Below are 24,643 nucleotides of genomic sequence, written 5' to 3'. Positions count from 1 at the left end.
AGGGTTAGATAGGGTGGACAGGGAGAGCCTTTTTCCAAGTATGGGGACGGCAAACATGAGGGGACAAAACTTTAAAGTGAGGGGAGATAGTTATAAGACAGATGTCAGAGGTAGTTTTTTTACTCAGAGAGTAGTAAGGGTATGGAATGCTTTGCCTGCAACGGTAGTAAATTCGCCAAGTTTAAGTGCATTTAAGTCGTCATTGGACAGGCAAATGGATGTACATGGAATAGTGTAGGTGGGATGGGCTTCAGATTAGTATGACAGGGCGGCGCAACATCGAAGGGCCTGTACTGTGCTGTAATGTTCTATGTTCTGTTGGAGACAGCACTCCCCAAGTAGGGAGTAACTTGCTAGATCTTAACAGCCAACTCACCGTAAAATCTGGGACTGTGGAGTGGGCTTGTTTTTATTTCCCCCTCCACCCCAGTCAGGCTCTTTGGGAGATCATGTCATAGCTGCTGACTTGTAGTTCCAGAAACTGTTCACCTCACTCAGTGACTAATCGTCTTGTGTGAACCTGAGAGAGTGTAGAGCAGGTGGCTCCAGCAAATTGGCTGGAAGATTCACTCCCGAATGTTTTCCTCCCTGTCACGTGCCAACAAGAGGATTCACTGCGTAGTGATCAGGAGCTCCCTCAACCTGCAGCGTATTTCCTCAGTCCAGCTTTGGAATCCTGGGGCCAATTATACTTAAGCAAACTCATTACCCTTTTCAATATGAGGTCTAATTGCATTTGTTCTCTGCCAGAACACAGTGAGCCACTCGGAAGGATTAGAAGGAGATGTGTTTTCAAAGCCATTGTTCCTTCCCTCTTGCTAATGTAACTGAAAGGGAAAAACCCCCCCAGCTTTTACAGAAGACATGCTGCAGTTCTGAAGTGCTGATTGTAGCAAAATTTGAAGACGTCAAATGATCAGTAAAGGAATATTCCAGTCTCTCTGCTTTGCGCCTGCTTGCACAGCCTCACTCAGGAGGGCTCTGACCTGTCACTTGGCTGCATGATGTGGCGAGACTGGGCACAAAACCAAGGAATGCGTTCCAATGGGTTGGCAATGGGACCTGAGCTCAGAGGTCATTTGTCACTGCAGTTTTGACATTCTAGTCCAGATAGATTTCTTAGAGTTATTGCTTTCCAAGAAGTAAAGTGCTTAGTAAATCAGATTTAATAAATATCATAGATGTGCAGCTTGCTGGGGAGAAAACAGCAGGCTAGGCTGGAATCCCTTCTGCGTTTTAAAATACTTTGATTTCCTACGTGCTGTTTTCAGATGGACCCTCTTGTATATTCTTCCTCTCTGTGACGCCAGTGGCACTTTCTCTGGTCATCCAGACCAGATGTTCAGGTTGACCACATCACTGAACCTGCCCATGTTTTCCAGCTGTGCTACACTTCAGATGGATATTTTAGGAGTTTCAGGGGAGTGGGCTGAATGTCTGCTCAAATACTGGACCAGGAATGGTCTTTGTCAACTTGCAACAAGTAAGTTCCCTGTTCTGTCCCTTTTTTCACAGGTACAAGCCCCCTGTCCATATGTTTATTCAAGGCACATCTCTTCACCATCTCCAGTGACTTTATGGGATGTGCAGTGCAGGTCCTTTCCATGTTTTTAGTGTACTTTCTTCATGTAGACATCATCCGCAGTTTAACTTTAAGTGATTTGTCCATTTTTATCTGCAGTGTAGCAACCTGCTCTGTTGGGACATTACCAAGGTCTGCAGGTATACCACTGCCCTTAGACTGCACAAAGGCCTCATTAAAGGAGTGTTGCTCAGGGCTTTGAAGGTGCTGTTTTGCAATGAAACGCAAACCTGTTATAGTTAGTTGAGTCTTTGAAAGTTCAATTTTTGCTGTTGAGCCTGCGAACAAATTTGCAAATCAATCAAATATGTCTGCCTCAATTTCTGGTCATGTTTTTAAGGGGGGTGGGTCAGCAGCCACATTTGAACAAGTTTGTTTTTGCTGATGCTGCTGGGAAAAACAGAAACAGGAATCACAAGCTCTCTCATGAATGAAGTATCTTTGTGCGTTTCCAGCGGCTGGTCAAACCTCCTGCCTCTCTTGTGACACTTATTAGGATGGAGAAAATTGGATCAGTCACAGAATTCAGAACTTATCTCGGTGAAAGTTGGATTGCTGGGCTGGGAATTTCCACGTTGGCAAAGGAGACTGTGAGAAATTCATATGAGACAGTACAGACTCGAAGGTGGTGGTTTCTGTTAGGTCAGAACCACTGAATGTGGAAATCAGCATTTGGGAATGACCAGGTGAGGCAACAATTGGGGTGGACCTCTGAAGCTAACTCATAATCAGGTTCCAATTATAAATCAACTAGGTGAAAGTGCGGACTGCAGATGCTGGAGATTAGAGTCAAGAGTGTGGTGCTGAAGAAGGACATCAGGTCAGGCAGCATCTGAGCAGCAGGAGAATCAATGTTTTGGGCAAACGTCAGCCCTCATTCCTGAGGAAGAGCTTTTGCCCGAATCGTCAATTTTCCTGCTACTCTGATGCTGTCGGACCTGCTGTTTTTTTCCAACACCACACTCTCAACTCCAATTATCAATGTACTTCTCGTATTACTATTAGCTTCCATTCCTTTCCTTTTACCCAGATAATGAACAGAAAGCTACTTGAGAGCAACTGCCATTTAAATGTAGCTCGTCCCCAAGTATTCAGTGTCGATATCAGATAACACCAAGAACAAGGCAGAATCACCGATTATAGGTGGACTTGGTTTGAACCATCCTACAAGCACAATGACCTCATAACTTTCTGTGTTATGCCAGCTCTGGGAAATTTAGAATTTGCACTAAGTTGTAGCACTGGAGCCCTGAGGAACACTGTGCTCAAAAACAGCAAGATTGAATATTGTTGCAAAGTGCGACACATTGTTGAAGCTTTGTCTTCACTCATCAAGACAACGCAAGAATGCCAAATTTCAAACAATCGCAACAGCTTATACTGCAGGAGAAAAGGATACTGATTGGTTGACCAGTTGCCTATAATTGGCCAAGTCTGCAGTGAAAGCAACAGGGAGCTAGCTATAGGTTCCACAAGCTCCCAGTAAATTTGAAAAAGACACAAGGGTTGCATACGGAGAATAGGCCTCTGTTTGAATGTATTATATCACATCGCTGGAGCAGGTGGGACTTGAACCCAAGTCTCCTGGCTCAGAGGTAGGGACACTACCAGTGTACCATGACAGACCCTTCTAAAGGGGTTGAAGAGTTGATTCCTGTTCTACTCATTTTGGTTAAGATGGCACTTCAAATATGACACCTGGATGCAACCCCGAGCAAATGTGCTATGAACATGACTGATTATTGAATTGAATTGAATTGAATTTATTGTCACGTGTACCGAAGCACAGTGAAAGGTTTTGTCTTGCGAGCAATACAGGCAGATCACATAGTTAAGGAGCATAGATAAGTAAATAATAAGTAAACAGCGGTAAAAGCAAAAACACAGGCACAGGCGAAATTGGGTGTTAGGTTAGCTATACCTATATCCTGGGCAGCACTTGCTGAACTATTGGGGGAATCATGTCTAACAGTAGACAGTTTGGTTTTGGGGTTTCCAAGGGTGGGCTGATTGAGTATGCCTATTGCAAACAACCAAAGGAGCATTCTGTTAGCCAATCACTGGGATATATGTCCCAGTGTGACATCCTCCCTGAAACTCATTATGATGTTGCTCAGTGTGTGGTTGGCACAGCATTCTTTTGCACTGACAGCAATGGGGAAAACAACTCACTTGTGTAGCCACTGAATAGTAGCAGCATGAAACAGCTCTTGTTCACAGTTTTGAGATACTTTGCCTTCCAGGATAATTAGATATTGACCGACTTCACTCTTCTTGAAGAAAGGGAGTAAACAGTTATTGGAAGGTGTGGTTTCTGGCATGAGAAGAAAATAAAATTAACCAAATTATAAGACACTTACACGCTCCGTCAGGGAATAGTTTGCTGCATGCTTTGGTGATAACACATGGAACCAAATTATTATAAAACATTCAAAGTAATAGACAAGAGGAGGCATAAGGGACTTAGTAATTAATGTGTACTGAACCACGTCAATATGAAATTCCCTCATTAAGCACATGTATAAGAGCTGAAGAAGTTTGCTCTGGTATTCGAGCCTGCTCTGTCTGTTTGAGGATATGTGATTTCATATTCAGAGCAAGGTTATGTTGTGTTACACATATTGACCTGGATATTATAGACCTCAGCTGGGTATGTTTTCAGTTGGGGCGTGAGGGCATCTAAAATATATTGGGTGCCTAACTGGCTGCCTTGCTTCCCACTGCTAACCTCGTCCCCATCATATGAAGGTGGTGTGCTGTGGGTAAGCTGCTTGCTGGCTTTCCAGCCTTCTTGTCATTAGCCCTATTGAAAGCTTTAAGTAGTTTACTGCTGCTCACCTAAGACCCTCAATCCAACTTTACTGCCATTACGTGCTGTGATGTGAGAGGGCCTTTTTTTAATGAGAAAAGAAGGGTTCGTATGGGAGGTCAGGGGGTTGGTAGGTTATAATTTGTGGTGTGTTCTATAGACCACCTGTCTGAACACTTTTACTCCAGCTTAGTCCTTCCAAACTTGGCCTCCAAAATCCAGCTCCTCCCTTGGGACCACATTTTCTTCCCCACTCTACTGCCCTAATGACTTGGGAATTACCTTGGTCTGTATGCTGTTGATTAACTCTGGGGGACCCCTTGCCAGCTCAGTAGTGCCCACTACACTATTGGCTGGCAGCTTTTAAAGGTACCTCCACTCAGAGGCAAAATGCAGAGCCTCAGCTTGTTAGGACTCTGCTGGTGAATTGTGTAAAGTTCTGGGCATAACACGACAGGAAGGATGTGAAAGCTCTGGCGAGAATGCTGATGAACAAGTTGGGACTGTGCTCCTCTTGGAGAGAAGAAGGCTAAGAGGACAATTGGTAACGGTTTTCAAAATCATGAGTGGTCTGGGTAGAGTAGATGGGGAGAAAGTGTACTCTAAAGAAGCAAGGCTGAACTGAGAAAATGTTTTCACTGAGCGAGTAGTTAAGATATGGAAGTGTGGACTGCCTCTGTGTGGTGGAGGCAGGTCCAATTGAGGCTTTCAAGTAGGCATTGGATAGAAATAGTGTGCAAGGGTATGGGGAAAAGGTAGAAGACTGGCACTAAATGATGCTCATTTGATGAGCTAGTGCAATCACAGTGGGTTGAATGGTCTCCTGCTCTCTACCAATTCTCTGGGAGTTGTCATTGCTGTGGGGTGGCCTTTTTTTTAATCAAGTCTGCCATTTTTGTTCTTTTTTCCAGGTTGGGTTGGAGGAAGCATAAAATTCAGCCCACAATTTTCCAAACGTTTCTTTCTTCGGTTTGTGTTCATTTTCCTTTTCCAGTTGTACCCTCTGCAAATGTGAGCTCAATGGAACCTCTGCTGTCTGTATCCCAATTCCTATTCGATCATGTTTGTTATGTGGCTCCTGATCTGTTCACTCCTCAGTTTAAAATCTTCATCGTTGTCTGCAAATTCATATGTAGCGTAACCCCTCCCTATCTTTGTAACCCTATCCAACCCTACCACCTTCCCAGACTCCTCACCCATTTCCGTTTTGTTGCTTCATCATTGGCAGCCATGTCTTTAGCTGACTGGGCACTGCAATTCTCTACCTAAAGCTCTCAATCTCTTACTCTCCTCCTTTTCAGATGCTCAATCAAATCTATCTCTTCGAGCATGGTTGCAGCTACCCATCTTGATATATCCATTTATGGCCTGATGTTGAAGTTAGTTTGGTAAGTGCTCCCACGAAGTGTATTGAGCTGCTCTATGAGGCCCAATGTTCTGTTGCTACAATGCAGCTACTCTCTTAAAGCATTGCTCCAATTTAGAAAAAAAATTCTAACTTACCAAAAAGGCCACTGGATCATAGTCACACTCACTTTCCCTTCTGAGTTCAGCTAGTCTTGGATATAGAATTGGCTGAGTGGCAGGTAGCAGACGGTAATGGTCAATGGTTGTTTTTGTCACTGGAAGCCTGTGGGGTCAGTGTTGGGACCTTAGGGGTGTGTGTGTGTGTAGGACTTGAATGTGGGAGGGTTAATCAGTATGTTCGCAGATGATATAAAAATTAGGAGGATGATAAATGTCAAGAGGACTGGCATAGATTGTAAAAGGATAAAGAACGGCTGGTCAGATGGGCTGATCAGTAGCAAATCAAATTCATTCCAGATAAGTGCAAGCTGATGCACTTGGCCAGGACAAACAAGGCAAGGGAATGCATGATGAATGATAGGATGCTGGGAAGCACCAAAGATCAGAGGGACCTTGGTGTGCATGTCTGCCAGTTCCTAAAGGTCATGGGACAGGTAGATAAAGTGGTTAAGATGACACATGGAATGCTTAATGTTGTTATCTGAGGCAGAGAGTTTAAGAGCAGGGAGGTTATGCTGGAACAGTACAAAATGTTGGCTAGGCCACTGCAAGAGTATCATGTGCAGTTCTGGAATTTGCATTATTGGAGCGATGTGAATGCACTGGAAAGGGTATGGAGGAGATTTATCAGAATGTTACCTGGGCTGGATTAATTATGAAGAGTTACTGGGATTGTTTTCTTTGGAATAGAGGAGAATGATTGGGGGATGTGTGAACTGAAAGTGCCATTCAATGAGATCATGGCTGATCTGTGGCCTATCTCCATATACCTGACTTTGGCCCATATCCCATAATATCTTTGCTTAACAACAAAACTATCTCTGATTTAAAACTAACAACTAATCTAGTACCCACTGCCATTTGCGGGAGAGCGTTCCAAAGATCATCTATACTTTTTGCACAGAGGTGCTTCCTAACATCTCTCCTGAATAGTCTGGACCTAATGTTACATTGTGACTCCTCTCTTAAAGTGTTACTGCAATTTAAATAAAACTCTAACTTGTCAAAAAGGCCACTGGATCAAAGCTACAACACTAAACATCCCTGCTCCAACCGTGTGGTGCTGAGGCTAAATTGCTTTGAAACTGAGATGAGCTGATTTGAGCTTGAGGTCTGAAGCTAATTATTGCACCTCGTGTTTTGGCTAACTCTGTGGAGGTGAGGAATTGATTGTGAGGTCTCCTGACCTAATACTACATGAAATGACGTGTGTGCCTAAAGGGGCAACATGAGTGATTGCGCATAACCAGATCATCTGTCATGTCAGAGTGGGGGTCAGCATGACTGATAACTGATGGGGACCACCAGATTCCCATTGTAATCCCTCAGGAAATGCAAGAGTTTGTTTCTCCGGGGATTCTGTTGGTCTCCTACTGCCATTAGAGAGCTCGTTAGTTTGATGTTCCCAGATGGACACACTCTCTTCAAGAAGGACAGGACAGTTTCCTAACCTCATTAAACCAGATGAACTAGCCATTACCAAGTTGCTGGCTGTGGGACTTTTCCATGTCTACCATGTTGCCTTAATTTACAATGGCTATACTGCCAAAACACCTCCATTGGCTGTATAGCACAGGGAAGGTTGTGGAAGGTGCTAAATAAATACAAGTTCTTGCACGCACTAGTTTTCATAATTTTCCAATTCAACTCACTTCCCTATTAAATTCTTCCGTTTCCCGAGTTTGATTTCTGGACCACTCCAGTTCACATCCAACAAAATAAACGGTTTGTGGGGAAAGTATGAAACTTTACCGTTCTATTGCTTCATCTCTTAACTGTGTCTCAGCAGTTGAAAATGAATTGTGTTTGTTCTGTTTGACAGTATCACAAGAAGTTGTCGTTACCTTGAGGGATGCTGGAAATTGTTTCAATTAGGTGCCCATATTGCAAAAAGCTCTGAAAAACCATCTTACATTTTGAAATGAAATGATTTGCTTGACATTCTTTTGTAGGTTACCTTCCTTTTGTCAGGTTTCTTAGTTCTGAGTGTCTCCACACCTAAAATAACATTTTCCATCTGAACTGTTCGCTCATGCTTTAAATGGAGAGCAAGGAGCTCATTTATTCGAAATTAGATTGTCCCTGCTTCGGGGACAATGAAAACCCTACCTCATCAGATCAGTTACAACCCAGCATGGATCTCAGCATCAGCAATTCATACCTCTGAATGGGTCTGCACCGATGATCACCATCTCCAACTGTTCCTGTTTCAAAGAAATAAATTCTACGATAATAAAGACATGGCATTGGAAAATTAGTTCTCATTATGACAGTGAGGTAATTAATGAGCATTGCACGGTAGTTGATAATCTAATGTCTATTATCCAGTTGCACTGATACTGTACATCTGTGTGCATTGTTGAAATACCACACATGAGCAGAGGCCAGCTTCCAGGGTACATACAGTTCAGGAGCAGCTAAATGTGAATGGAGGAAGGAAAAGTATCTGCCATTGTATTAAATTATTAAATAATATCTGACTATATTCTATAAACTACTGACTACTTCCATCTTTCTACCATCGTCAGAGACTGAGCCAGACTGTTCACAGTTCATTTTATCTATGACTGTATGTAGTTCCCTGTAACCTGTCTCCCTACTTTCTTGAATAGAGGAGTCACACCTGCTATTTAACAATCTAATGGGACTTTCTCAAATCTAGGAAATTTTGAACGAATGCATCTATTATTCCAGCAGTCACTTCTTTTAATATTCATAGGATAATCTCCATCTCCTGGGAATTTATCAGCTTTCAGTTCAAGCATCTTCTCTGTATTGTGCCCCCGGTGAATGTAATTATTTTAAGATCTTGCCTCTCTTTCACCTCCTGATTTACAATTATTTCTACAATTTTTTTTTTCTATCTTCACTGTAGAAGATACATACAAAGCAGTTGTTTAATTCATCTGCTATTTTTTATTTTCCATTATTAATTCCCAAACTCACCCATTCCCACAAAACTTTTTATCAAATTTTCATCTCAATCAAAGTTGATTCAACATGTTGGTCTCCAGAATGAAAGTATTTTCTTTTTGTTGTAACAATGTCATCTCTAATTTAAGTTGGCTGCTACTCTTGCATCTTTTCTTATCTTCCTATTCTTTCAAAATGTACCCCTGAATACTCAGGTCCCAGTTTTTTGTCACTTTACAGCCAATTTATTTTTAGTGATGACTGTCAGATCATACCTATTTATTTCTATTTGCATTGAAAATTCATCTGTCTTGTCATAAATTTTGCAAGTGTTCAAGCACAGGGTCTTTAATTCTGTCCCTTTAGTATTTTGATAACTTCTAGCATTGCCTCCTGGTGTGCTCTTGTTTACATGCTTTATACCTTCCTGCTGCCCTCTAACAATAATTTCAGGTCTTTATGTAGAGTTCAGTTATATTCATGAGAGTAAGGTAATCTGAGAAAGGACTATAATACTGTCCAGCTTCGTGGCAGAGATAGTTAACACACACTCAGTATTACTGTGCTTGCATGTTGTGACTGGAAAGTAATCAAGTTTCCTTCAATCTCTAGGGCTTCAAAGCTTAAAATTGAGCTCAATAATATCGTATTTCTATTTCTGATTTTATTTTCATCCTTCTTGCATGTGACCTTTGCATCCCCAGATGTCTACTTGAAAAGGATTTGAAGACTTAATGGTTCATTGAACACATCAAAAATAGACGATGGAAGATATTTCTCGATCCTTCAGAGAGTATGAGGCAGAAATTGGTTACGGCAGTGGCACAATATCTGTTAATATATAGTATATCACATAGATGCTCACTTCCATGCATTACAATCTGAGACAGTTTTCCTCCGACTCAGGAAGACGCTTTGTAGCATCTTTCGGAGAGGGTGGCATTGTATATGGCAGCCATATATGAAGAAGGCTTGGGTTGAGAGTTCATTGACTTCTTGATTCCCCATCCCCGATAAAATTGATGACAGCATTAAGGACAGCCTTTCTGTCAGAAACTAGTTAAGTAATTGCCTGTTTGGGTTTCATCGTAAAGCACTTAATTGTGCTGTTTTTTTAAAAAAGAGTCATGAAACGAGTGCAAAAGCAACACAGCCCTGAATTGGCCTTGAACTGAGTGGCTTGCCAGGATACTTAAGAGAGCAGTTAAGTTCAACTATTTTGCTTTGGAGATGCCAGTGTTGGACTGGGGTGTACAAAGTTAAAAATCACACAATACCAGATTATAGTCCAACAAATATTATTGGAAGCACTAGCTTTCAGAGCGCCGCTCCTTCATCAGAAGGAGTGGAGCTCTGAAAGCTAGTGCTTCCAATTAAACTTGGTAGACTATAACCTGGTGTTGTGTGATTTTTAACTTTGTACAACCATTTTGCTGTCATTACAGGTTCCACACATGGGACAGACCAGGTGAGGACAGCAGATTTCCTCCTGTTTGCAACCTCCTGGGGTTCCTGACCTATTTAAAGCTCAGTCATGCACCAGGTCATATGCCAGTCAGGAGCTGCCTTTCGCATTGCACATGGGAATAGCATGGCTGCCTCACAGGGCCAGGGACCCGAGTTCAATTCCAACCTTGGGCGGCTGCCTGTGGGGAGTTTGCACATTCTCCCTGTGTCTTCATGGGTTTCCTCTGGGTGCTCCAGTTTATTTCCATAGTGTAAAGATGTGCAGGTTAAGTGGATTGGCCACACTGAAATTGTCCAGTGCTCAGGGGTGTGTAGGCTAGGTGGATTAGTCGCGGAAATGTGGGGTTATTTGATAGGGGGCTTGATTTGGATGGATTGCTTTTCAAAGGGTCGGTGTGTGGACTTGATGGGCTGACTGGACTCCTTCCACACTGTAGGGGTTCTATCCTTCTGTGTGGTGCAAATGTTGATTAACAATCCAAGCCTGAATATTGACTCAGTCTTGTTACCTGCGGGCAAGGATAGCATTTAGGGTTGTGAATGGTATGAACCACTATGCCATCAACCATGAATATCTTATTATATAGCAAAGAATTTACAGCACAAAAACAGGCCATTTGGTCTGCCAAATCTGAGCCATCATTTATCCTTTATCCAAACAAATTATTCTAATTACATTTATCCACTCTGTTTCCATTTCCTTTCCATTTCCCTTCTGTCATCTGTCTTTCCAATCAAATTTTATAACTAGATTATAGTTTGAGTCACAATCATTAATCGCGAACATTTCTCAGTGTGCTTTATTCCAAATTTTTTCTTTTTAATCTGATGTCCAAATTTTTTTTTGGACCCTCAACTACGAAAAACAGTTTAATTCCAGCAACCCTGCTACATCTCTTCATGATGATTAAACACTTTGATACTGTCACTCTATATTCTGTGTTGTTTAATTATATCACCTTTCTTCCAAATCTTTGTTCTTTGTATTTCCCCAGTATCCTATCCTGTCTGAATTGTAGCTTCACAAAAGCTTTAGTATTCTTCTGTAAATGCTGAAAATGTGTTGCTGGAAAAGCGCAGCAGGTCAGGCAGCATCCAAGGAACAGGAGAATCGACGTTTCGGGCATAAGCCCTTCCTCAGGAATATTCTTCTGTAAATGCACAGCACTCTGAAATCTGATTAATATTTAATAGAAATTCATCATCACTGCTTGGTGTTTGTATTCTATAGATCTTGTGATAAACCTTAGAATTCCATTTAGGATTTTCATGACCATATCAACTTGGTACTGGCTGCTATTGGCGGACTTCTGATTTGTAGTAGTAACTCAACCTTAGCTGCCACACAAGAGACCTTGGTGTTTGCAGAACAAAATGTATCTAGGTCCTTGTATTCATCCCACTGCCAACCCTCCCCACTGCAATATTGTGAAGCTGTGTTTGCACTAGAGTGTTGTAGTATAAATTAGTTTAAAGCAGTGATTGCTTTTAATCGTGCCTTACATTGTGTTGGTATTGTTGATGGAATGGAATTGAAGTTTTGAATTATTGGACCTCTTCATGGGGAGAGTAGAAAGAAATCATTGTCAAAACATTTTGTTCTGATATAGTAAGTGGTTCTGCTGATAGAGGAAGTATTAGTTTTGTGTTACTAACATCTGGCAGCAAACAATCAGCACTGCGTTTGAATTTTCAAAGCTCACTGCCACTGTTAAAACAAAGACACACTACCAAGTTTAATATGTGACATATTTCATCGTGTGGTGGAACTGGTGGCTTAACGCAGAAGGGCTAAAGTAATGATTAAAATATGCCAGAAATGTGCAACATCTGGGAAGGTTAAAGGCAGTTAATGTTTCAGACTGGGACCCTTTGTCAGAAATGATAAATCCATGAATGAGTTATGTCTAGCCAAAGCCACGATTGATACAAGGAGGTGTCTGGTGTATGGATTTTATTTTTCATTTTCAGCAGTTTTCTGCTTCTGAGCAGTACTTGGCTCACAAGTGCCTGAAGAAGGGAAGAAATATAATCTGACCCCATTTTAGTCAGTTTTACTCCTTTGTTACCAACCCGAACAAGAATAGGTTGCTTAGCCCTTTGAATCTACTCCACTACTGTGGTTGATCTGATTTTAACTTCACCTCTGCATTCCTGCATATTTTGATCTGACAAACACACATTTCACGTTTGGTTAGAGGCTGGATGCCAGTTCATTGCTCAGTCGAAATATTATTGCTGTTGTGGTACAATCAGAATGGATATGATGCCGGGATGGTGATGCATAGCATGTGGTAACACCAACAGTCATGTGCAAGAGACTGTGAAGAAAAGAAGGAACATTGTGTATCAGTGAGAGGTGCATCTACATATAATACACATGAAGTTGTAGCAACCTACCAGAATTAGACAGCTGTTCACTCATGGGTTAAGGAAAACCATTTGAAGCCATGTACAACGAAGTAGAGACAAGGATAGGTTAACCATTTCTCTGAACCACAAGTTCCATGGCTACACAAACTAAGTATCTGGTCTGAGTTCTGGTTCAAAGAACAGTTGCTGAATAGCCACAATTTAATGGCATTTATCATGTATCACACCAGAGTGGAACTTACTTTCTGCAGTGTCTCAACTGCAGATGAAACTAATCATGAATGGAACCAAACCACTTTTTATAATCATTCCTGCATGTGTAGAATTTGAAAATGATGTAATATTGTTCTAAACACTGTCATCTCTTGTTGTTCATGATGTTATTTTGAATAGCTATTAACATTGTTTGTCCAATGGTGAAATGTGGTTTTCAACTCATCTGTGGCTGGGTTTTTTTTTGTTTATTCACAGGATGTGGGCATTGCTGATCAAGCAAACATTTTGAGAGTCAACTACATTGTAATGGGTCTGGAGTCCTACGTAGGTTAGACCACGTAAGGATGGCAGGTTTTCCTTTCCTAAAATACACTGTTGGGAGGTGCCTAGACTCATTTGCCAATCAGCAAATAGATATTTAATTGCAGACTTTTATTGAATTCGAATTGAATCCACTCATGACAGGATTTGAATCCAGGATCCCCAGAGCATTAACCAAAAGAGAAAATGCTGGAAAATCTCAGCAGGTCTGGCAGCATCTGTAAGGAGAGAAAAGAGCTGACGTTTCGAGTCTAACTGACCCTTTGTCAAAGCTAAACAAAAGGGAGAAATAGGGAGGTATTTATACGAGGCTGAGAGAAGGTGAGTCATGGCTCCAGAAGCAAAGGTAGCAATAAAGATGTGATAATGACAGTGCATAGAGAGATTATAGGGAGATGAGGAGCTGGGAATGACCAAGCCTATCTCGACCCCTCTTTTTTCATTCTGCTCTGTAATTTTATTTCATTTATTTTATTTATCTTTTTTTTTCACTGTTCTGTACCTCTTATTTCTTGATTGTCTCTCTTTCTCTCGCTCCCCACTCTCTCATCACCTTCTTCGTCTCCTCTTCCCCCTTTCCTACCCTTCTCCCCTGTTTTCCATTTTGCCTCTGCTTCACCCATCCCCCCATCCCCCACATATTTTGTCACATAGCACTGGCTTCAGCCTTGGTCATTCCCAGCTCCTCATCTCCCTATAATCTCTCTGTGCACTGTCATTATCACCTCTTTATTGCTACCTTTGTTTCTGGAGCCATGACTCACCTCTCAGCCTGGTATAAACACCTCCCTATTTCTCCTTTTTTTTTAACTTTGACTTGAAACATCAGTTCTTTTCTCTCCTTACAGATGTTGCCAGACCTGCTGAGATTTTCCAGCATTTTCTCTTTTGGTCCCCAGAGCATTACCTGTATCCATTGATTAATAGTCTAGTGAAAATGCTACTCTGCCATCAGCTCCCAAAATAACAGTAAGAGATGTGGGTACACGTGTTTATCCACTCCTTCCGGTCAATAATGTGCAAGCAAAGCAGCAAGTTAGCTCCTGAAGAAGGGCTTATGCCCGAAACGTCGATTCTCCTGTTCCCTGGATGCTGCCTGACCTGCTGCGCTTTTCCAGCAACACATTTTCAGCTCTGATCTCCAGCATCTGCAGACCTCACTTTCTCCAGCAAGTTAGCTCACCCCTCCTTTGGAGAGTAGAGGAGATGGAGAGTCAACTGAAAGAGCATCAGAGAGATTGATTTATCTGGTAACATGGTATCTCTTATGTTCACTTGTGAATAGCTAAATTTGCAAAATCCTCAGTATTTGATATCTTGGATTTTACTTGGCATCATATTTCCCGTGCAGCTGCATACCTGATACAGAAGTCTTTCATGAAGGTACCAACTCAGAATCTGGCTGCCCTGTAGCAGTCTTACACTGGGAGCAGCCTAAATTGATCAGAGTGGGACCTAAACACAACCTGAGAGAAGCCCAGAAAACGAACAGCTGGTTGCTGCTATGTAATACTGTACCAACAGCGCCAGGATTGAATGGTGGCCTCTGCAGGAATTGCATGCACAGAGCCATGACTTCAGGCAACTCTGGGATTTTGGGTGGGGCTGCCAGGCAGATCTGCTCATGTGTGTGGAGGAGCACGAGGTGCTGCATTTAGAGGCCAATGTGAATGTTAATGGTGGGGTTGGGTTATATTTTCTAATCAATCTATTCAGAGATGTTATTATACAACTCTGGAGCAAGTAGGACTTGAACCTAAATCTACCTGGCTCAGAAGCAGGGACACTATTACTGCACCACAAGAACCCTTATTAAAGGGATTTATGATTTTTCTGAAGCAGGAAGGATGCACTTCATTAGGCAAAGGGAGCTCCCTTCAGTGTGGCCATTAATTGGCCAGTTAAGGGTCTCAAAAGACACAAGGTTTTGCTTATCCACCTTAACATGGGAGACAGGTCTGGGTGAGCAGCAAGGTGACGGAGAGGCTCCCCATTTAACTTTGCATGAACTTGTTTGCACTAAATATGCATGCGGGGGTAGTGATGTGTAAAACCCAGCCACTTGATACAACGAGGGACTATACATGTTAGAATATGCCAGTTGTATCAGAGCAGAGATAAGATCTGTCTGATTATTATTACAATCTTTTTATTCAAACAGCACATCCTGTTCTACCCAGTAAACAAACTGTTCCTTCTGGTGATATTACGATCAGTACAAATCTTGAGAATCTGGAGAACAGTGATAGTCTCTGAACCTTCCCCAGTAATCACCCCTAATTCAGCCACAACACGCAGTGTTTCTGAATGAATAGTTGTCAAACCCTACTCATCTCTCTCACACATCAACTGCATGCTTGCTCAGTAAAGCCTGCTTTAACCTTGCAATCATCTTATAATGCTTTTCAACTGATGAAGCTTTTGCATACACCCCAGTCAGATTTGTTTGGTATTACACACTGCATTTGATTTACAGCTCCCAGCAATGAATCACTTCTGCAGATGGAAGTCAAGGGTTGTCATTGTTCACAAGTGGCTCACCTTGGCTGTGACCTCGTCAGCTTAGTCCCTCTGTACAAAATAAAGTCGCAGGTCTGCCAGCGCTGAAAGAGAAAAATATACATGAACAGGTTGATTCAAACCCATGATTGTAAATATGCAGCAGTTTATTTCAGTATTTGTTGATTGCAGCTGTCACCATTTCTTATTTGCTTCTCTCCTCTGTGTACTTGTGTGTTCAGCCAGATAGCAATATTTTAAAAACACCACTTTTTACATAGAAACTAGGAGCAACCATTCACCCCTTAAAGTCGGCTATGTCATTCAGCAATCACCATGACTGATCCTCTACCTCAATGCCATATTTCTGCATTCTCTTCATATCCTTTATGCCTTTAATCTCTAAAAATCTGTCTCTCTCTCTCTCCCTGCGTCTCTCTCTTGAAAATACTCAGTGACCTGCCATCGACAGTCTGCTGTGATAGAGAATTCCACAGGCTAAGCACCTGCCGAGTGAAGAAGTGTTTCCTCATCTCAGTCCTGAATGGCCTACCCCATCTTCTGAGACTGTGACCTGGTTCTAGACTCCCCAGTAGGGAAAATATCCTTTCTGTATCCAGTCTGTCTAACCCTGCTAGCAATTTATGTTTTAACTTCTCTCAATCTAAACTCTGGTGAACACAGACTCAGTCAAACCAATCACTCCTTGGACGACAAAGCTACCATCCCAGGAATCAGTTTGGTAAAAGCTTTTGCTGCACTCCCTCCATTGCAAGTGTGATTTTTCTTGGGTAGGGAGAACAATACTGTACACAGTAATCCAGATAGTGTCTTGTCTCTTGTATAGAAATTCCACCTCTGTGATTGTCAGTCATTGTGCTGCAGGTATCATGGATTGGAAGAGGCAATTGTCATGCCTACCTCTGAAATCTCCAACTGGGTTGTCTTGAGGTTAAGTGATTCATGGTTGCCAGGCTCTCCGAAGCTAATAGAAACACAAAATTCTGTGGATGCTAGAAATTGGAAGTAAAAAGTGAAAATGCTGGAACTTCTCAGCATGTCAGGCAGCGTCTGTGAAAATAGAAACAGAGTTGATGTTTCATGCAAGCATAAGAGAGGCAACACATTTTTTTTATTTTGCTTTCTCCATTTTGACCATCCAAGCCCCAAAAACACAACTTCTTCCATCCAAAACAAGATTTGCTTGTCTGATTTTCAAATTTGAATTTAGCTTTACTGAAAATGTGGCCTCCTCTATAATGGGAATACCAAACCTAGGCTGGGAAATCACCAATTTTCTCTCAAAGCTGCATGTGGTGAGGTGAGATTCTCACTGACCACCAGTGAGCTTTTGCTTGTTAATGACCTCGTTACCTAAACATCTCATCTCATTAAGATGCAGTTTTTCATCTGTTGCAACGAAACTAGACATTCAGAATTCTCAACATGCAAGTCAGAGCAGGTTCCCAATAACTTCAGCTCACTGCTGGCTCCAAAAGAACTCCACATTGGTCACCATGAGATGGGCACAATAAAATGGGCACCAGCCACATGAACCCATTGTCACAGAGAGATATATAACACAGAAACAGACCTTTCGGTCCAACCTGTCCATGCCAACCAGATATCCTCAATTAATCTAGTCACATTTGCCAGCATTTGGCCCATATCTCTCTAAATCCTTCCTAATCTTATACCCATCCAGATGCCATTTAACAGTTGTAATTGTACCAGCCTCCACCACTTCCTGTAGCAGCTCATTCCATACACAAACCACACCCTCTGTGTGAAAACGTTGCCCCTTAGGTCCGTTTTAAATCTTTCCCCTCTCACCTTTATCATATGCCCTCTAGTTTTGGACTCCCCCACCCTGGGGAAAAGACCTTGTCTATTTTCTCTATCCATACCCCTCATGATTTTATAAACCTCTATAATGTCACCCCTCAGCCTCTGACACTCCAGGGCAAACAGCCCCAGCCTATTCAACCTCTCCCTATAACTCAAATCCTCCAACCTTTGCAACATCTTTGTAAATCTTTACTGAACCCTTTCAAGTTTCACAATATCATTACGATAGGAGGGAGACCAGAATTGCACTCAATATTCCATGTTGTTTAACCAACATCCTGTACAGTAGCAACATGACCTCCCAACTCCTGTACTCAATGCACTGACCAATAAAAGAAAGCATTCCAAATGTCGCTTTCAATATCCTAACTACTTGTGACTCCACTTTCAAGGAACTATGAACCTGCACTCCAAGGTTTCTTGTTCAGCCTCACCTTTAAGTGTATAAGTCCTGCCCTGATTTGCTTTGCTAAAATATGGCACTTCTCATTTATCTAAACTAAATTCCATCTGCCACTCCTCAGCCCATTGGCCCATCTGATCAAGATTCCATGGTACTCTAAGGTAACCTTCTTCACTGTTCACCACACCTCCAATTGTGGTGTCTTCTGCAAACTTACTAACTATACCTTCTATGTTCACATCCACCCTCATTTATACACGTGATGAAAAGCAGTGGCACACTGCTGGTCACAGGCCTCCAGTCTGAAAAGCAACCCTCCAAAGCACCTTTTATCTCTGCATTTGAGCCAATTCTCTATCCAAATAACTAGTTCTCCCTCTATTTCATGTGTCTAACCTTGCTAACCAGTCTACCATGAGGAATCTTGTCACTTTACTGATATCCATATAGATCACATCTGCTACTCTGCCTCATCAATCATCTTTGTTACTTCAAAAATCTCAATCAAGTTAGTGAGACACGATTTCCCATGCACAAAGCCATGTTGACTATCCCTAATCAGTCCTTGCCTTTACAAATGCTGTCCTTCAGGATTCCCTCCAACAACTTGCCCACCAGTGATGTCTGGCTCGCTGGACTGTAGTTCCCTGGCTTTTCCTTACCACCTTTTCCGAAATAGTGGCACCATGTTAGCCAACCTCCAATCTTCTGGCCCGTCACCCGTGGCTATCAATGATACAATATCTCAGCAAGGGGCCCAGCAATCTCTTCCCTAGCTTCACATAGAGTTTTAGGGTACACCTGATCAGGTCCTGGGAGTCATCCACCTTTATGCGTTTTAGGATGTCCTGGACCACCACCTCTGTAATATGGGCATTATTCAAAAGATTGCTATTTATTTCCCCATGTTATTTATCTTCTATATCCTTCTCCACAGTAAACACTAATACAACCTTTGGACATTTGCATCTGATAATTGCCAACCTCTTAGGATCATCTTTGATTTGATTTAGTGTTGAAAATGTGTTGCTGAAAAAGCGCAGCAGGTCAGGCAGCATCCAAGGAACAGGAGAATCGACGTTTCAGGCATAAGCCCTTCTTCAGGAATCTCCTGTTCCTTGGATGCTGCCTGACCTGCTGCGCTTTTCCAGCTCTGATCTCCAGCATCTGCAGCCCTCACTTTCTCTCTTTGATTTAGTGTTGTCATGTACTGAGATACAGTGAAAAATATTGCTTTACGTGCTGTACAGACAAATCAGACCTTACATAAGTACATCAGGGTAATAGAACAGAATGCAGAATACAGTGTTACAGCTACAGAGAAGATCAACTTTAATATGAGAGGTCTGTTCAAAAGTTTGATAACAGCAGGGGAAGAAGCAATTCTCAAATCTGTCTTGTCAAGCTTTTATATCGTCTGCCTGAGGGAGGAGGGTGGAAGAGAGTATAACCGGGGTGGGAGGGGTCTTTGATTATGCTGGCTGCTTTCCGGAGGCAATGGGAAGTACAGGTGGAGTCAATGGAAGGAAGGTTGGTTTGCATGATGGACCGTGCTGCATTTACAGTTCTCTGTAGTTTCTTGCAGTCTTAGGCAGAGCAGTTGCTGTACCAAGCCGTGATGCAACTGGATATGATGCTTTCTATGGTGCATCTATAAAAATTGTTAAGAGTCATTGTGGACATGCTGAATTTCCTTCACCTTCTGAGGTGTGCCTTCTTGACCGTAGCATCAACGTGGATGGACCAGGATATTTACTCCTAACAACTTGAAACTCTTGACCATGTCCAGCTCAGCACCATTGATACAGGCAGGAGCATATCCTTCACCCTACTTCTTGAAGTCAGTGACCAGTTCCACTTGGATGTCAGGATTAATGGTTAACTAATATGGAAAGATCGCAACAGGGACATGTTGTGCTCCCAGTCAGACAAACAGCTGACAGATTGGACCAGACTGCATTTCCAAAGTTGATCATATGCTGGTGTAGTGCACTGCCCACCTGGATACGTATGGCATATCTCCCTCATCTTACCTTGTGTTCCTTTGACTATTGACACGGTCACACCATCTCTCTGCAGGACCCCCTCAGGGTAATGTCCTAGGCCTAGCAATCTTCAGCTGCTTCATCAATGACCTTCCCTCTGTCATAAGGTCAGAAGTGGGGGATGTTTGCCAGTGATTGCACAGTGTTCAGCACCATTTGTGACTCCTCAGATACTGAAGCAGTCTGTGCTCAAATGCAACAAGAGCAGGACAATATCCAGGCTTGGGTCAACAAGTGGCAAGTAACATTTGCACCACACAAATGCCACACAGTGACCATCATCAATAAGAGACATTCTAACCACCTCCCCTTGGCATTCAACGGTATCACCATCACTGAATTCCCCACTGTCAACATCCTTGGGGGTTACCATTGACCAGAAACTCAACTTGACTCACCACATAAACACAGTGGCAACAAGAGCAGGTCAGAGACTAGGAATACTGTGGCAAGTAACTCACCTCCTGACATTCCAGAGTCTATGACCATCTATAAGGCACAAGTGAGGAGTGTAATGGAATACTCCTTACTTGTCTGGATGGGTGCCACTCCAACAGCACTCAAGAAGCTTTATACCATCCTGGACAAAGCAACCCTCTTGATTGGCACCACATCTAAAAATATTCAATCCCTCCACCACCGACGCTCAGTAGCAGCACTGTGTACAATCAATAAGATGCACTTCAGAAATTCACCAAAAAGCCTTAGACAACACCTTCCAAACCTATGACAACTTCCATGTAGAAGGACAACGGCAGCAGGTACTTAGGAACACCGCCACCTTCAAGTTCCCCTCCAAGCCACTCACCATCCTGACTTGGAAATATTCTGCCATTCCTTCACAGTCGTTGGGTCAAAATCCTGGAATTCCCTCCCCAGTGGCATTGTGGATCAACCCACAGCAAGTGGACTACAGCAATTCAAGAAGGCAGCTCACCACCACCTTCTCAAGGGCAAATAGGGATGGGCTATCAGTGCTGGCCCAGCCAGCGACGCCAAAGTCCCACAATGAATACAAAAAAAACTGGCAGCTTGCTGTGCTGGATGGCAGTCCTCCATCTAAGGGGCAGACATTTTGCTGTGTGGCACCATGCTACGTCAGTCTTATACTGTGCACCAGCAGCTTTTTATATCGGAAAGCATGCAGCCATGTCTGTCAGCCTTATGGGTATGGACCTCACCAGGGTGTATGGAGAAATCTGTTACTGCTGGTACAGTAAGTCCAAAGCTGCCTCTGCTATAGCTCAAGGGTTTGGCCACAGTCAGGAGTCCATTTGGAGTTAGGCCTGTTACTGGGGAGTAACTGACTGTCAATCCTGTGGCTTCCTAGCAGCCAGTCTGTGAGATTAGGTCTGATGCAGTCTGGGGCACTTTGGTGTCCGGTTAGACTGCAGAAAGGGATAGACAACAATCAGTGATTTTGGTTCATTCAGAAAAAACTAAAGGGGAAGTGGGGTTAAAAGGACAAGAGGGGTGGGGGGTGTGGTGACATTGTTGCTGGGTCCAGAGGCTGCAGGATTGCAGCTATACTGTCAGGCACATTGCCTCACACAAACGTGCCTGCTGCTCCTTTGCCTCTTTGTCCATTTGGGACAAAGTCTCCAGTTGCCAAATTCAGAGTTCTCTCCGACGTGGGGATGAGTTACTTCCTCAGCCACCTGTAGAGCTCACCAGCCTTTGCTCCCAAATGTTCTACCCCAGCCCATCCCTGCCAACGTGGCAGCAGCTCAGCAGTGCAGGAGGCACCTTGCTGAGGTTTCCTGAGGCTTTAGAACACTCTCTACCTCCAGGGGTCAAGGATATCTCCCGTAGCAGCCAGCCCATATCTTTACCAAGGCCAAACCCATCCCACTGGCACCTGTAATGCACAAGATGACATCATGGACAAAGGTTATAGCATTGTGCAAGGAATGGCATTGATGGGAGAGTGAAAGTGGTACTTAGTTGGTGGGACATGGATGTTTCAGCAACTCTTTTTTTAACCCCCTCCCCACCATTACTCCCCGCCCACTCCAATCTTCTTCCTATGCCAGGATTCTCCCCTCAAGGAGGGTGTGACACCTAATCTTCGATCCTTCCCCACCCAACAACCTGTCCTGGCTCTTTCTGCCCAGTTCAGGGCTGTATTCTCTTGGAATGAGAGAAAGGGAGGGATTGAGTGAGATGGAAGAGGGTGGCAAAGCTCTTAGGGTTGTTGTGGGTGGTGAGGTGTTTGGGGATGCGGGAGCAGGCAGCTTAGAGGCAATCCAGGCTGTGGGGGTGGGGACAGCGAGACTGAGTGAGGGAAGATATTGCAGGTGATAGTGAAAGTGGCCGGGCATGAGCCTTGGTGGGAGGTGGATGAGGTGGCAAAGATAGAACGAGATGGCAAGAGAGAAGAGTATGGCACTTACCTTGATGGAGCAGTGAGGGACATCTCACACTGCTGACCATTCCTCTTGAGTGTGTGGGAACAGCATTAACCAGGCTTGTGACCCAGGAAGCCAGGGTCGTGCTTTGGCTTCTGCGCCAATCCTCTGGCAAAAGGGTGACCTTCTCTCCTGGACCAGGTCCCTGTTGGAGAATCAGAACCCCATTTTTTCCCCTTGTCTGACATCTTCATCTGTCACTGAGCTGGGAAGCTTTGGAATGTCAGTGTTTGGGCACACCACGACTTTTTAAATATGGTGTGAGTGCCAGGACTGCTGTTTTTTTTCTTTGGAGGATATCCGGTGAATGGAGAGTTCTTCATGGAATGGCGGGTAATAGAATGAGGCTAGAATCAGGTAAAGGGGCTGCAGTGGGTGACGAGTGGGCAATTCATTGGATGTGTTTGGTAAGATGTAGTGAAAAAATTCACTAGGCCTCATATTAAGAAACCCATCAGGAAATTTGCTGAGACTGACAAAATACATTGGGTTAAATCTACTACTTTTTTGGCTATGTTTTGTATATAATTCCTAGCTAGCGGACAGTTTCTACGATATGGAGGATCACATAAGCATTGGTAAGCATATTGCTGGTTCACAATCATAGTCCCATTCTGAGCTTTTCAGTCTTTGCCTGGGGCAGTGTTCCAGAAAGTTCAACACAAACTCAAGGACCAAGAATGCATCATTCAACTCAACAGATTAGACATCCAGACTCAACATTGAGTTCAACAATTTTAATTGGTGACCTCTGCCCCACTTTTGTTTCATTACTTTGTAGTTTCACTTTTATTTTGTTGTGAATTTTTGTGCGCTAAGGTGGTTGCTACTCATTCACAACTCTTCTGGACAAATCTTTTGTTTCTGTAGGGTAATGTGTGAGTCCCATGACGCTATTAAACCGTATATGTCACCAATGATGTGTGCTGACCCGGGGACACCTGGAAGGAACTAAGGGCAAGTCTGAGTTTACCTTCAACAGGGTGTGACCTCAGATACAGCAATACTTCTGTTATCTTCCGTAACGTGCTTAAATATTGTGAAATTGATGAATCCAACAGACATTTATTACAACTAACTATAATATACAAACATGCTGCCAGTATATTGTTATGCCTCAGGTGATCGGGGTTAACATGGAGTCTTATACCCTCATATGAAACAGTGATGATATGAGCATGTCTCTTAAAGCTATACGAACATGTTGACTATGAGATGTTACTCAACACCATCCCCATGCATAGTAATAAAGTTTCTTTTTTCTGAGGATAGTGAACCTGTGGAGTTCTTCACAAAGGGCAAAGCTGGTGTAAGTAGATTTTTAATCATGAAGAGAATCGAGGATTATATGACAAAGGCAGGGAAGTGGCAGTGAAGATCATCAGATCAGTCATGATCTCATTAAGTAACAGAGGAAACTCAATGGGCTGAATGGCCTACTCCTGCACCAATATCCTATATGGGTGCTTGTGTAAAAACATAAAGGTAAAGTCATCATAGTCTTTACCAGACCATAGGGTTGCTCTCTACTTAGAGAAAGATGACTGGTGGTGGTTTAACCTGAGGGTCAGTGCACCCCAGGCAAAGGGGGAGGTTGAGAAGGAGAGTGCTTCACAGTAATCTCCGTCAGTGCAGGAATTGAACGCACGCTGTTGGCGCCATTTTGTACAACCTTTTGGTCATTCAATTCTCCTGTTCTCCACGCTATCACAGGCCTTTGCTCTTTTTGTTTTTATTTCCACATCCCCACCTCACCTTTATTTGCTCAAACTCTATGGCATTCCTAATGTTACCCCTGTGTGATGGACCTGAGAAGAGAAATTGGCTTCTTGCTCTCTGTGAAGGTGCTGTCAGATCTGCTGAGTGTTTCTAGAACTTTCAACAGCTTTTATCAACTAGAAGATTCCTTCTTCTGATTACATCTCTCTTACCTTTTAATGGTAAAATGTTTTTCATGGCAAAAATATTTGGTTGTCATATTAAATTATCTCATAGATAGTGAGCGACAAACACTTGCCCTCAAACCTGTTCGTCTTTGCCTTTGAACTAAAAGATTCTGACCTTTAAAAGTTAACAGAATATTTATGCAAAATTACCATGAAATGCAAATTGAAGTAAAAGTTATCAAAGAGCTTTTCATGTTCAAAGCCAAATATAGAGGAATATAGAAGCCTCGCCCCATTATTGTAGGGTGGATTGGAAGTGGAAGGAATGAGTTTGCAATAAAGAGTA

At 42.8% G+C, this 24,643-nt stretch overlaps 1 protein-coding gene across 10 annotated transcripts in view; it reads left to right on the top strand.

The window, feature by feature from the left end:
- The window catches only part of LOC122539454 (chondroitin sulfate N-acetylgalactosaminyltransferase 1-like), a 229,818-nt gene that overhangs the window by 67,920 nt on the left and 137,255 nt on the right, over nt 1-24,643 (top strand). For 4 of the 10 annotated variants that reach the window (XM_087979992.1, XM_087979996.1, XM_087979989.1 and 1 more), the window contains one exon: nt 13,143-13,225. The exons of 4 other annotated variants lie outside the window; for them this stretch is intronic. The gene's annotated coding sequence lies outside the window, so the exon portion shown is untranslated. Of the gene's footprint in view, nt 1-5,692; nt 5,780-13,142; nt 13,226-24,643 lie in introns of all 10 variants that reach the window. 2 more of the 10 variants (XM_087979991.1, XM_043674305.2) reach the window with 1 other exon arrangement.

This window comes from Chiloscyllium plagiosum, unplaced genomic scaffold (assembly GCF_037043375.1).
Source record: "Chiloscyllium plagiosum isolate Xiang-an unplaced genomic scaffold, Cpla_swu_hap1 HiC_scaffold_36, whole genome shotgun sequence".
Lineage (NCBI taxonomy): Eukaryota > Metazoa > Chordata > Chondrichthyes > Orectolobiformes > Hemiscylliidae > Chiloscyllium > Chiloscyllium plagiosum.
This window is presented reverse-complemented; position numbering and strand designations above follow the sequence as displayed.